Raw genomic sequence first — 12643 nt, forward strand, 5'->3', positions numbered from 1 at the left:
TTTAATTAGAGTACGTCATGCAAAATGCCAGGATGGATAAAGCACAATCTGGAATCAAGATTGCTAGGAGAAATATCAGTAATCTTAGATATGCAGATGACACCACCCTTCTGGCAAAAAGCAAAGAGGAACTGAAGAGCCTCTTGATGAAAGTGAAAGAGGAGAGTGAAAAGGCCAGTTTGAAACTCACATTCAAAAAACCAAGATCATGGCATCCAGTCCCATCAATTCATGGCAAAGTGATGGAAAAACAATGGAAACAGTGACAGACTTTATTTTCTTGGGCTCCAAAATCATTGCAGGTGGTGACTGCAGCCATGAGATTAAAAGATGCTTGCTCTTTGGAAGAAAAATTATGACCAACTTAGACAGCATATTAAAAAGCAGAGACATTACTTTGCAGACAAAGGTCCATCTAGTCAAAGCTATGGTTTTTCCAGTAGTCATATATGAATGTGGGACTTGGACCATAAAGAAAGCTGAGTGCTGAAGAATTGATGCTTTTGACTTGTGGTGTTACAGAAGACTCTTGACGGTCCCTTGGACTTCAAGGAGATGAACCAATAGATCCTAAAGGAAATCAGTGTTGAATATTCCTTGGAAGAACTGATGCTGAAACTGAAGCTCCAATACTTTGATCACCTGATGCCAAGAACTGACTCCTTGGAAAAGATCCTGATGATGGGAAAGACTGAAGGCAGGAGCAGAAGGGAATGACAGAGGATGAGATGATTGGATGGCATCAGCGACTCAATGAACATGAGTCTGAGCAAGCTCCGGGAGTTGGTGATGGACAGGAAGCCTGGTGTGCTGCAGTCCATCAGGTCGCAAAGTGTTGGACACGACTGAGCAACTGAACTGAACTGAACTGAGAAGACTGATAGGCTGGATCTCTGGGTGTGACTTAGAAGTAAAGGAAAATAAGATCACAGAGGTCAGAGTGAAACTACTGTAAGGCTTGTAGAACCTGTGTACAGACAGGAAAGACAGGAGGAATGTAGAAACCAAGTCAGCAAGCTCAGCTAGTTGGTTATTACAGAAAAATAGGTGTAAGATAATAAGGACTTTGCCAAGCTGTGGCACTGAAACAGCCACACAGGAATAGGTATAAGGATTGGGAAGGAAGGACTGCGAGGACTTGCTAAATGGATGAACTGGTAAGAGATATATGTTAAGGAGATTAAAGTAAAGGTTGCACTATAAACGATTCCAAGGTCTCAAAGCTGATGGTCTAGGAATATGCTATTAACAAAAAATAAATGAATATAAGAAATTGTTGTCATGGAGTAAAGAGCATGAATTTGTCTAGATCATAAGCTTGTCTATGAAATTTTAACCTTCTTAAGTCCAGTTAGAACTGGACATGGAACAACAGACTGGTTCCAAATAGGAAAAGGAGTACGTCAAGGCTGTACATTGTCACCCTGCTTATTTAACTTCTATGCAGAGTACATTATGAGAAACGCTGGGCTGGATGAAGCACAAGCTGGAATCAAGATTGCCCGGAGAAATATCAGTAACCTCAGATATGCAGATGACACCACCCTATGGCAGAAAGTGAAGAGGAACTAAAAAGCCTCTTGATGAAAGTAAAAGAAAAGAGTGAAAAAGTTGATTTAAAGCTCAACATTTAAAGAACTAAGATCATGGCATCTGGTCCCATCACTTCATGGAAATAGATGTGGAAACAGTGGAAACAGTGTCAGACTTTATTTTTTGGAGGGCTCCAAAATCACTGCAGATGGTGACCGCAGCCATGAAATTAAAAGACGCTTACTCCTTGGAAGAAAAGTTATGCCAACCTAGATAGCATATTGAAAAGCAGAGACATTACTTTGCCAACAAAGGTCCATCGAGTTAAGGTTATGGTTTTTCCAGTGGTCATGTATGGATGTGAGAGTTGGACTATAAAGAAAGCTGAGCGCTGAAGAATTGATGCTTTTGAACTGTGGTGTTGGAGAAGACTCCTGAGAGTCCCTTGGACTGCAAGGAGATCCAACCAGTCCATTCTAAAGGAGATCAGTCCTGGGTGTTCTTTGGAAGGAATGATGCTAGAGCTGAAACTCCAGTACTTTGGCCACCTCATGTGAAGAGTTGACTCATTGGAAGAGACTCTGATGTTGGGAGGGATTGGGGGCAGGAGGAGAAGGGGACGACAGAGGATGAGATGGCTGGATGGCATCACTGACTCAATGGACGTGAGTCTGGGTGAACTCCGGGAGTTGGTGATGGACAGGGAGGCCTGGCGTGCTGCGATTCACGGGGGTCGCAAAGAGTCGGACACGACTGAGCGACTGAACTGAACTGAACTGAAAGTCAGGGATAACATCTTATTTATTCACACATAGCATGATGTCTTATGTATAACAGCTGCTCCATACACTTCGGTTGGCTAGAGTTAAATGAGGTGGAATCGTAACACCTAAGTAGACATCCAGATATGAAAATAAACATCACAGAGAAGAGAAATTAACATGGAAGAGATGAGCAGGAATTGAGGCTTCTCGCATGACAGAGCCCTCTGGGAAACATACTGAATGTCTAACAAGGGTTTTAAGCATCTCTGCAGAACCTCTCCATCCTGCATCTTTTTCTTCTCTCTGGATCACCCACTGTAAGAGACATATGTTGTTTTCATCATCCAGCATTCACTCCCTTTGCTGGTTCCTCAGTTTCCCTTTGGAGAACTTCCACCTCCCAGGGCATGTGGTCTGGTTGGGACTGTCAGAGTGCCCTGCCCACTCCAGCGAGCATGTCAAACTACTATTTAAACATCAGGACTGTTCATTACATTCAACCTCTCCTCTTCCTGGAGGCCTTCCTGGACCACTGTGCCTTCCATTCCCCTCCTCTTTTGAATTTCTACAAAGTTAAAGTTCATGAAGTTCAAACTAGCAGCAAGTGCCCTTTTTACCTAAGCTGGGCCAACCAGACTCTCTCTCCTGGATTCTTAGTGTCGAGTAGAGTAACCGGCTCAGAAGCCAGAACTTCTTTGGTGGCTGAGTCCTCGTGATACTGCCCACCAGGTCTGTGAAATTGCTGCGGTCTCTGTCCTCTCCATAGCCTGTTTACTCAGCCTTGCTGATAACTACCCTTCCACTACATCCCCTTTCCGTAGTTAACCAGAATTAGTTTTTGTTGCTTGCAAATAAACCTTAACTGACTGCATTATTTCCCATTGTTCAAATTTTGCACAACTTTGCTTTGCATTCAAAATCCAGAAGTGAGCATACAATATCCCATGGTCTTTCTCTCCCCCTTTTTAAGGCTCATCCCAGGGATTCTCATCTTTATTTCAAAGAGGCAACTTCTGACAGCACATGGTGATGGGAAGCAGACAGCTGACATGCTTATACCTTCCACGTCTCACACCTACAAACTCATTGTCAGAGGTGCCTGGGACCCTTCTGCCCTGGATTATAAATTGTCTGGTTAAAATATTGCCTCTCTTCCTACTCCATTTATTTCTCGAACTCTAAACCCCTTCTAGGGTATGTCAGATGCCTGTCAGGAGTATCTGAGAATATGTTTCTCCGTCCCTTCTTCTTTCCTGTCTCTCTATCCAATATCTTCTTTGAGGAACCACTTTTTTAAAAAATAACTAAAAACTGCAGTGCTCCCAACATCACTAACATGCATAAAGGAGGCTCTGCTTCTCTCATGTGTGAGAGAAACAGATGTAAATTCTGGCTGTGGAAGTGTAGGCTTCCATCAGACCCAGGGATCAACGCCGTTTACCAGGCTCAAAACAAACAGCCCTCACAGCGATAATGTTACTTGGTATTTCTCCGAGCAATTCATAGACAGGAAAGAATTAGCTGTCAGTTCTTCCTAAAAGAATGAGTGTGATTCTGGATCTGATCCTGTCCTGTTTCTCAGACCTAAACAAAGGGCCCTGCATGTAAACTGTGCTGAACAAGATGACTTCTCACAAGGAAAAGAGGGGGAGAAGTGAAGAGTGTAAGAAAGAAAGAGAGAAGACCTACCATTCATCCAACAACTATTTTGAGTTTGGGATGACAGACTCACATCTGTCTGAGATGCCCTGATTCTCCCAATGTCAACAGTTTGGAGAAAAACACCCCAGTGTTCTGGCTGAGCTCTGGCTTCATTTATCACACTCGATGACTTCACAGAGGGGTTTCCACAGAGGTTGGGCTGTCTTCAGCCATCCCTCAAGCTGTGGTCTTACGTGTTTGATGATTCTTCTCGTGTGTTACTGGCCCTCTTCCTTATACCAAGTTCAAGTGTTGCCTCACTTATCAAAGCAAATCAGTTTCAAACTAACGCCTGTAACTTGTGTATGTACAAACACATATGCACATAACATCTGTACTCTTTTTTTCTGTTCCCCGTTCTCGTTCGTGACCAGGGCCTGGGGAGGGAAGTAAATAAAGAACCATGCCTATTAGCCCAATGTTTGGCAATGATGTGACTGGAAAGAACTCAATGAGATTAGGGACTGGCTTATTCCTTTTCAAGAAATTCTGTCATCAAAAGGAAGACGTGCCGTCACCTGCTCAGAGAAATCACTGGCTGAAGTTCTTCACAGGGAGACACCCTGTGAACGCCAAAAAAAAAAAAGAAAGAAATGAAGGGTGTAAAAGCAAGAGCCAAGCCTTTCCATGGCTTTATACACTGGTCTACCTTAAGATTACTGTGTTTCAGAGTTTTGTCATACACAAAATGCTCTCTTGTGCCGAGTCTCCCAATGTCAACAGTAATCACTCACGCCTGAGTCAGGGAAGTCTGACACAGCAAGTACAATCCCCTCAACAAACCGCCTTCTCTTACCTCTCGATTGTCACCCTGGTGTAGACGAAGCTGTTTGGCATGAAATAAAACAGATACACGACAAACCAAGTTTAGCACCAATCATCTGGAGGATAGGTATTTGCTTAATGGCACAAAATGGATTTTTTTTTACTGTATAGTCTTGTTCTCATAAATTTGATAAATTATATTAAAGCAACTTTTAACTTATAAAATTCCTATAAAATTAAAAAGGTTTTACATGTTACAAAACCAGCTATAAATCAAGGTACCTCTTTATTGTTGATTGCCTGTCAACACGTATGTGTATTCACGTATCTTAGACATTTTATTTGTGTGTGTGTATTTCACCACTGGATTGTAAATCTCCTCAAGGCCAGAGACTATTGCCTCCTACCCATCCAGGGCTTTCAAAAACCTAAACTAAGGAATTAAAGAATCAGGAGAAGAGGAAATCGGAGGAAATAAATGTGACAGCCTAAGACTCAAACACAGGTGAAACTTCTAAAATACCGTGCTGCTCCTGGTGCCCCTTCCCTCAAAGATGCTTTGTGGTTATTACACTCCAGGATGGAGACAAGCAATAAAAGTGTACCCGCCCATCAACACATCAGCTTTCAGTTTCTCAAGGGTTTTTTTTTTTTTTTTTTTCAGATTTGTAGTTATTTTCCTCCAAGTGTAATAAAAGTTGAGTGACCTATTCAGAGTCTGCATAGAGCAAGAATGTGAGGGCACCAAGCCCAGTCAAGTGGCTTAGCTCTTGCTGTAGCCAAAGGAACCCCATTAAGCCAAAAGCTCAACTGAGGGCTCTGGATAAGCACACGCACACGGAGCCTGGGAGTGTCGTTCCTGATCTCAAGAGCCAGCGCAAATCAGGGGATGCTCAGGGGAGCCTGGAGCAGGAGCACACACTCTCTAGCAGCGTCTCATGGCCCACAGGAAGGAATGGATGGCCTCTCAGAATTCCACTCTGGAACAAACGCAAACCAACATGACTGACTTAAGTGGGTGGATGATCAAATGGTGAGAATCATTACCTCTTGAAATGGGATGATGAAAGAAACCTGTTCTTGAAGTAGGAAGGAGATTCCAAGTTTTATTTTCTATGTTTCCAAGTTTGTTCATGTATTTGGTCTCCAGTTCATGAAAATAGGTCTCCACCAGAATTTTATGAGATGGCTATATATATATATTTTACTTGTAGGGAAAATTGAAAGCGTCACAGATTAATTGAATACAGTCCACATAAACCTGCATAGATTTCAGGTTGTTTTTCTGTGGATTTTGAAGTCGAATGATATCTAGGGTAAAGAGTGTAGGCTTTGGACTTGGACAAATCTGGGTTTGAGCCCCACTTCTGTAATTTACTGTTTGTTACCTAGATCAAGTTATCTGAGCTGCAAATTCATCTTCTGTAAAATAGGAAGAATTATTGCTTCATTTATCTAGCTGTAGAATTAAAAATCAGGTAATTTGCATCAGATATTTGGCATTCCCTATTCTATCATTTTTTCGTTACCAGGTTGGTCATTTCTTGTGTCTCCTCAATGGATACATTTTTTCCTTTCAGTCCCTAATTTATTGCTTTAATATAATTGTATTTGAAACATTTCTGATATATTGGGTTTATTTTCAATCTTCAGGCTGCTCCCTCCCTGTCCCTGGTCAAGTGGAGTGGCTCTGTACTGCAAAGGCACAAACTGTATCTCAGGCAGGAGGAGCAAGTCTTAAGGTGAATGTTGGTTTCACTACAGACAATGCTGTGGCAGAGCCAAGACCAGGTAGGCAGGTAGGATGGGGAAAATAAACACAGAGGGGTCTGCCATTAGAACCCTCTCCATTAATACAGAAGGAAGCAGGAAGAAGATAAAACTCTGTTTTATCATAGAGGCAGACAGTTCACTGAAATCACACATAGGAGGTAAGAGCTTATATTTACCGAGCATTTACGATGATGCCAGGAGCTGTCCTACATTGACTTTTGGCAGCAGCCCTGTGACACGGATAATATTGCCATCTCTGTTTTACAGATGAGGAAACATGGGCCCAGGGGGATGCAATACCGGAGCTCCTTAATAACCTTTTTGAGTAGAGGTTCCATAATGTGACTAGAAAGGACAGATTAGCATATGTAACCGAGTGCTGTGTTAGTCAAATTGTTGATGTTGAGAGTGATGCATTAGTTTTGGTGATGCTGCCCGTGCTGGAAAGTGTTTGGGGGATTCCTTTAAGACAAGTATTTAATTTAATTTATTAAATTAAGAGTCTTATAAGTGTGGCATGCAGGATCTTTAGTTGTGGCATATAATCTAGTTCCCTGACCAGGGATCAAACCTGGGTCCACTGCATTGAGAGTGTGAAGTCTTAGCCACTGGACCACCAGGGAAGCCGCTCGGCAGACTCATTTTGGGTCTCCTCTACATCACAAGCATCCCTGATGCAAAAATCACACTCATTCACCCCACCCCAAGCAGGCACCTCACCAAGCACTGGGAGAACAAAGCTAGGACACCAGTCTCGCCTAAAGTCACAGTTAACAGACAGATTACAGTTCCAACAACCTACACCACTAAGTTCCAAATGTAAAAGGAACAGTAACACTGAGTGCTATGAAAATCCTGGCACAGAAGGAACTCTGTGCCACTTGAGCCAGGCCTTGATGGCCGGCTTTTAACAACCAGAAGATGGGGTCGGGGGGTGAGTGAGGGTGAGGGGGATGACGCAAAGCCAAAGGAATAGGAGAGGAAGATACAGATATCCTCGACTCCCTCAAGTGACCAAGGTCAGCTCCCTCAAGAGGCCAAGGTAAGCGGAGCACAGTATGTGCTGGTGGGGATGGATCTGGGCTGTAGAGACAGGCTGGGTCAGCTGCTCAGAGATTTGAATGCCCATCACAGACGTCAGCACTTCAGCTTCTAAGAAATGGAAACTTCTGAGTGACTTTAAGCATTAGAATAACTAAATTGTGCTTCAGGAAGACTCATGTCCTAGTGGCACATAAAATGGACTGCTTCTTAAAGCCGACATCTGAATTTTGGAAGAATTCTGAACCAAGTTTGACGAATAAGAAAAGTGATAGGGAAGTGTGTGTTGGTTTCTTCAGAAAACAAGTATTGAACAAAATAGGATAGACAGATTATAAAACAATCTATAGATTGTAAAACAGATTTTCTTCTGTGGCTTATAAATGGATCAGAAGGCGTTTCCAAGAAGATTCAAGAAAAGATTTTGGAGTGAAGGAAACATAATAAAAATGAGTGTACAGTCATCCCTAAAGCATCCACTTTCAGGGACACCACCAATGCTGGTGAATAATCAGTTTACTCTTTTTAAAACAAGTGGAATGATTCAAGTTACTCTTGAAACAGATTATAATCCATCCCCAGAACCAACTTCTGTAATCCCAGGGGACCTTCTTCTCCGCCTGCAGTGGCTCCTGATGAGTCAGCATAGCAAGGCGCCATCCTCAGTTATTCACACACTGACCAGGTCCTGCTGTGACGGAATTTTGCAGATGTGATGAAAAGTCCCCATCTGTTAATTCTAAGGGAGAGTATTCTGGTGGGCCTGACTTCATCAGCTGCAGGGGAGGGGGAGGGCTTTAAAATAAGGGCTGAGGCTTTCCCAAGAGAAAGACACCAAATTCTACCTGTGGACAAGAGCTTCATCCCATGCCTGGAGTCCCAGCTTGCCCTAAGGCTTCAGACTTATGCAGCCAGACCCCCTTTACTGAACAAATCAATCCCTTGTAATAAATCCCTTATTGACACGCACACACACAAGTGTGTATAATGTGTACAGGGATACATAAATATGTAGTAGGGTGATTTTATATACACATATATATATGCACGTACATATCTCATACTAGTTCTGCTTCTCTGGTGGAGGTCTAACACACAGCTTACTTTGAGAGCTGACAATGTGAGGGGAATATCCTATAAATGAATTAATTACAGAAACTCCATTGTTGGAAACAACTTGAGTTAAAAGTGAAGCTGTTGCATATGTTACTTCTCTGAGCATGCCACACACTGTGAAATGGTTCCATTCTTACAACTACAGAAGCTTTGACTTCTAATCTGATCCCACAAGACTTGAGTGCAGGGATCTTAATCTGTAGTCTATAAACCCTTGAAACTGTGTGTAAAGTTTTTTCTCAGGTGAGCCCATATCTTTCACCAGATTCTCAAAGAAATCCATTTCTCTTCATGCTTGCTTTGAAGGTTATTATGTTATTGATACTGAGGTTCCCCAATGATTAACTGTCCATACAGTATGAATGAGTAGCTGACCCCATGGCTGCCTGCCTTGCTCCAAAATTAGTCCTGACATTTTACAGATTTTTGTTTGTTTGTTTTTTGGGGCAGGGGGAGGCCACTTGTAACTAGTAGGAGAAATTCAGTTTAAGTCTTACCTGGATTAAAAGTTCATAAATATATGGTGAGACAATCCACCTGAGAACTCCACAATAAATATGAATATCTAATAGTCAAGAGAATCAGTGATGCAGAAAACACGGTTTGTCACCTTAATTCATTCTGAAACTTTAACAAAATTAAATAATGATCAATTACAGAATCTCAAAATAATTATATTGCTAAATATTAACTTCTGTTGTGCAAAGAGAGGTTTATATCTTATACATGAAAATCAGTAAGAGTAACCAGTCTAGATTCACATTAAAAGCCCATGTTACAGGATTTCCCTGGCAGTGCAGTGGTTAATATTCTACCTGCCAAGGCAGGGGACATGGGTTCGATCCCTGGTCCAGGAAGTTTCCACATGCCTCAGAGCAACTAAGCCTGTGCACCACAACTACTGAGCCCCTGTTCTTTAGAACCTCTGCTCGGCAAGAGAAGCCACCACAGTGAGAAGCCCATACCCTGCAACTAGAGACTAGCCCCTCAAGCAAAGCTACAAAGACCCAGTGCAGCCAGAAATAAACACATAAACAAAAGAATTTTAAAAAGCCAACATTAAGTCTTCCAATGAATTAAAGGATTTCAGCCTATAACATGTAAGAACTTCTTTGTTGTCTTATTAAATTTCTTACCAGTTTCCCACGTTCCGTTCAGTTCAGTCGCTCAGTCGTGTCCAACTCTTTGTGACCTATGGACTGCAGCACGCCAGGCCTCCATGTCCATCACCAACTCCCTGAGTTGACTCAAACTCATGTCCATCGAGTTGGTGATGCCATCCAACCGTCTCATCCTCTGTTGTCCCCTTCTCCTCCCGCCTTCAATCTTTCCCATGAGCATTAGGGTCTTTTTCAATGAGTCAGTTCTTCGAATCAGATAGCCAAAGTATTGGAGTTTCCGCTTCAGCATTAGTCCTTCCAATGAATGTTCAGAACTGATTTCCTTTAGGATGGACTGGGTGGATCCAGTCCAAGGGACTTGCAGTCCAAGGGACTCTCAAGAGTCTTCTCCAACACCACAGTTCAAAAGCATCAATTCTTCAGCACTCAGCTTTCTTTATAGTCCCACTCTCACATCCATACTTGACCACTAAAAACCATAGCTTTGATTAGATGGACTTTTGTTGGCAAAGTAATGTCTCTGCTTTTTAATATGCTGTCCAGGTTGGTCATAAATTTTCTTCCAAGGAGCAAGCATCTTTTAATTTCATGGCTGCAGTCACCATCTTCAGTGATTTTGGAGCCCCAAAGAATGAAGTCTGACACTGTTTCCACTGTTTCCCCATCTATTTGCCATGAAGTGAGGGGACCAGATGCCATGATCTTTGTTTTCTGAATGTTGAGCTTTAAGCCAATTTTTCTCTCTCCTCTTTCACTTTCATCAAGATGCTTTTTAGTTCCTCTTCACTTTCTGCCATAAGGGTGGTGTCATCTGCATATCTGAGGTTATTGATGTTTCTCCTGGCAATCTTGATTCCAGCTGTGCTTCATCCAGCCCAGCATTTCTCATGATGTACTCTGCATGTAAGTTAAATATGCAGGGTGACAATACACAGCCTTGACGTATTCCTTTCCCTATTTGGAACTAGTCTGTCATTCTGTGTCCGGTTCTAACTATTGCTTCTTCACCTGCCATACAAATTTCTCAGGAGAAAGGTCAGGTGGTCTGGTATTCCCATCTCTTGACAAATTTTCCACAGTTTGTTGTGATCTACACAGTCAAAGGTTTTGGCACAGTCAATAAAGCAGACGTAGATGTTTTTCTGGAACTCTCTTGCTTTTTTGGTGATCCAACAGATGTTGGCAATTTGATCTCTGGTTTGCTTGCCTTTTCTAAATCCAGCTTAAACATCTGGAAGTTCATGGTTCACATAGCTGTTGAAGCCTGGCTTGGAGAATTTTCAGCATTATTTTGCTAGCGTGTGAGATGAGTGCAATTGTGCAGTAGTTTGAGCATTCTTTGGCATTGCCTTTATTTGGGATTGGAATGAAAATGGACCTTTTCCAGTCCTGTGGACACTGCTGAGTTTTCCAAATTTGCTGGCACATTGAGTGCAGCACTTTCACAGCATTATCTTTTAGGATTTGAAATAGCTCAACTGGAATTCTATCACCTCCAATAGCTTTGTTCATAGTGATGCTTCCCTAAGGCCCACTTGACTTTGACCTCCAGGATGTCTGGATCTGGGTGAGTGATCACACCATCATGGTTATCTGGGTCCTTAAGATCTTTTTTGTACAGTTCTTCTGTGTATTCTTGCCACATCTTATTAATATCTTCTGCTTCTATTAGGTTCATACTATTTCTGTCCTTTATTGGCCCATCTTTGCATGAAATGTTCCCTTGGTATCTTTAATTTTCTTGAAGAGATCTCTAGTCTTTCCCATTCTATTGTTTTCCTCTATATCTTTGCACTGATCACTGAGGAAGGCTTTCTTATCTCTCCTTGCTGTTCTTTGTAACTCTGCATTCAAACGGGTATATCTTTCCTTTTCTCCTTTGCTTTTTGCTTCTCTTCTTTTCACAGCTATTTGTAAGGCCTCCTCAGCTAGCCATTTTGCTTTTTTGCATTTCTTTTTCTTGGGGATGGTCTTGATCCCTGTCTCCTGTACAATGTCATGAACCTCCATCCATAGTTCTTCCAGGCACTCTATCAGATCTAATCCCTCAAATCTATTTGTCAGTTCCACTGTATAATTGTAAGGGATTTGATTTAGGTCATATCTGAATGGTCTAGTGGTTTCCCTATTTTATTCAATTTAAGTCTGAATTTGGCAATAAGGAGTTCATGATCTGAGCCACAGTCAGCCCTCAGTCTTGTTTTTGCTGACTGTATAGAACTTCATCTTTGGCTGCAAAGAATATAATCAATTCAATTTTGGTATTGACCATCTGGTGATATCCATGTGTAGAGTCTTCTCTTGTGTTGTTGGATAAGGGTGTTTGCTATGAGCAGTGTGTTCTCTTGGCAAAACTCTATTAGCCTTTGCCCTGCCTTCATTCTGTACTCCAGGGCCAAATTTGCCTGTTACTCCAGGTGTTTCTTGACTTCCTACTTTTGCATTCCAGTCCCCTATAATGAAATGGACATCTTTTTTGGTTGTTAATTCTAGAAGATCTTGTAGGTCTTCATAGAACCATTCAACTTCAGCTTCTTCAACATTACTGGCCAGGGCATAGACTTGGATTACTGTGATATTAAATGGTTTGCCTTGCAAACGAACAGAGATCATTCTTTTGTTTTTTATATTGCATCCAAATACTGCATTTCAGACTCTTTTGTTGACTATGATGGCTACTCCATTTCTTCTAAGGGATTCTTGCCCACAGTAGTAGATATAAAGGTCATCTGAGTTAAATTCACCCATTCCAGTCCATTGTAGTTTGCTGATTCCTAAAATGTTGACATTCACTCCTGTTTGACCAGTTCCAATCTGGACATAAGGCCA

This window comes from Bubalus bubalis, chromosome 14 (genome assembly GCF_019923935.1).
Source record: "Bubalus bubalis isolate 160015118507 breed Murrah chromosome 14, NDDB_SH_1, whole genome shotgun sequence".
NCBI lineage: Eukaryota > Metazoa > Chordata > Mammalia > Artiodactyla > Bovidae > Bubalus > Bubalus bubalis.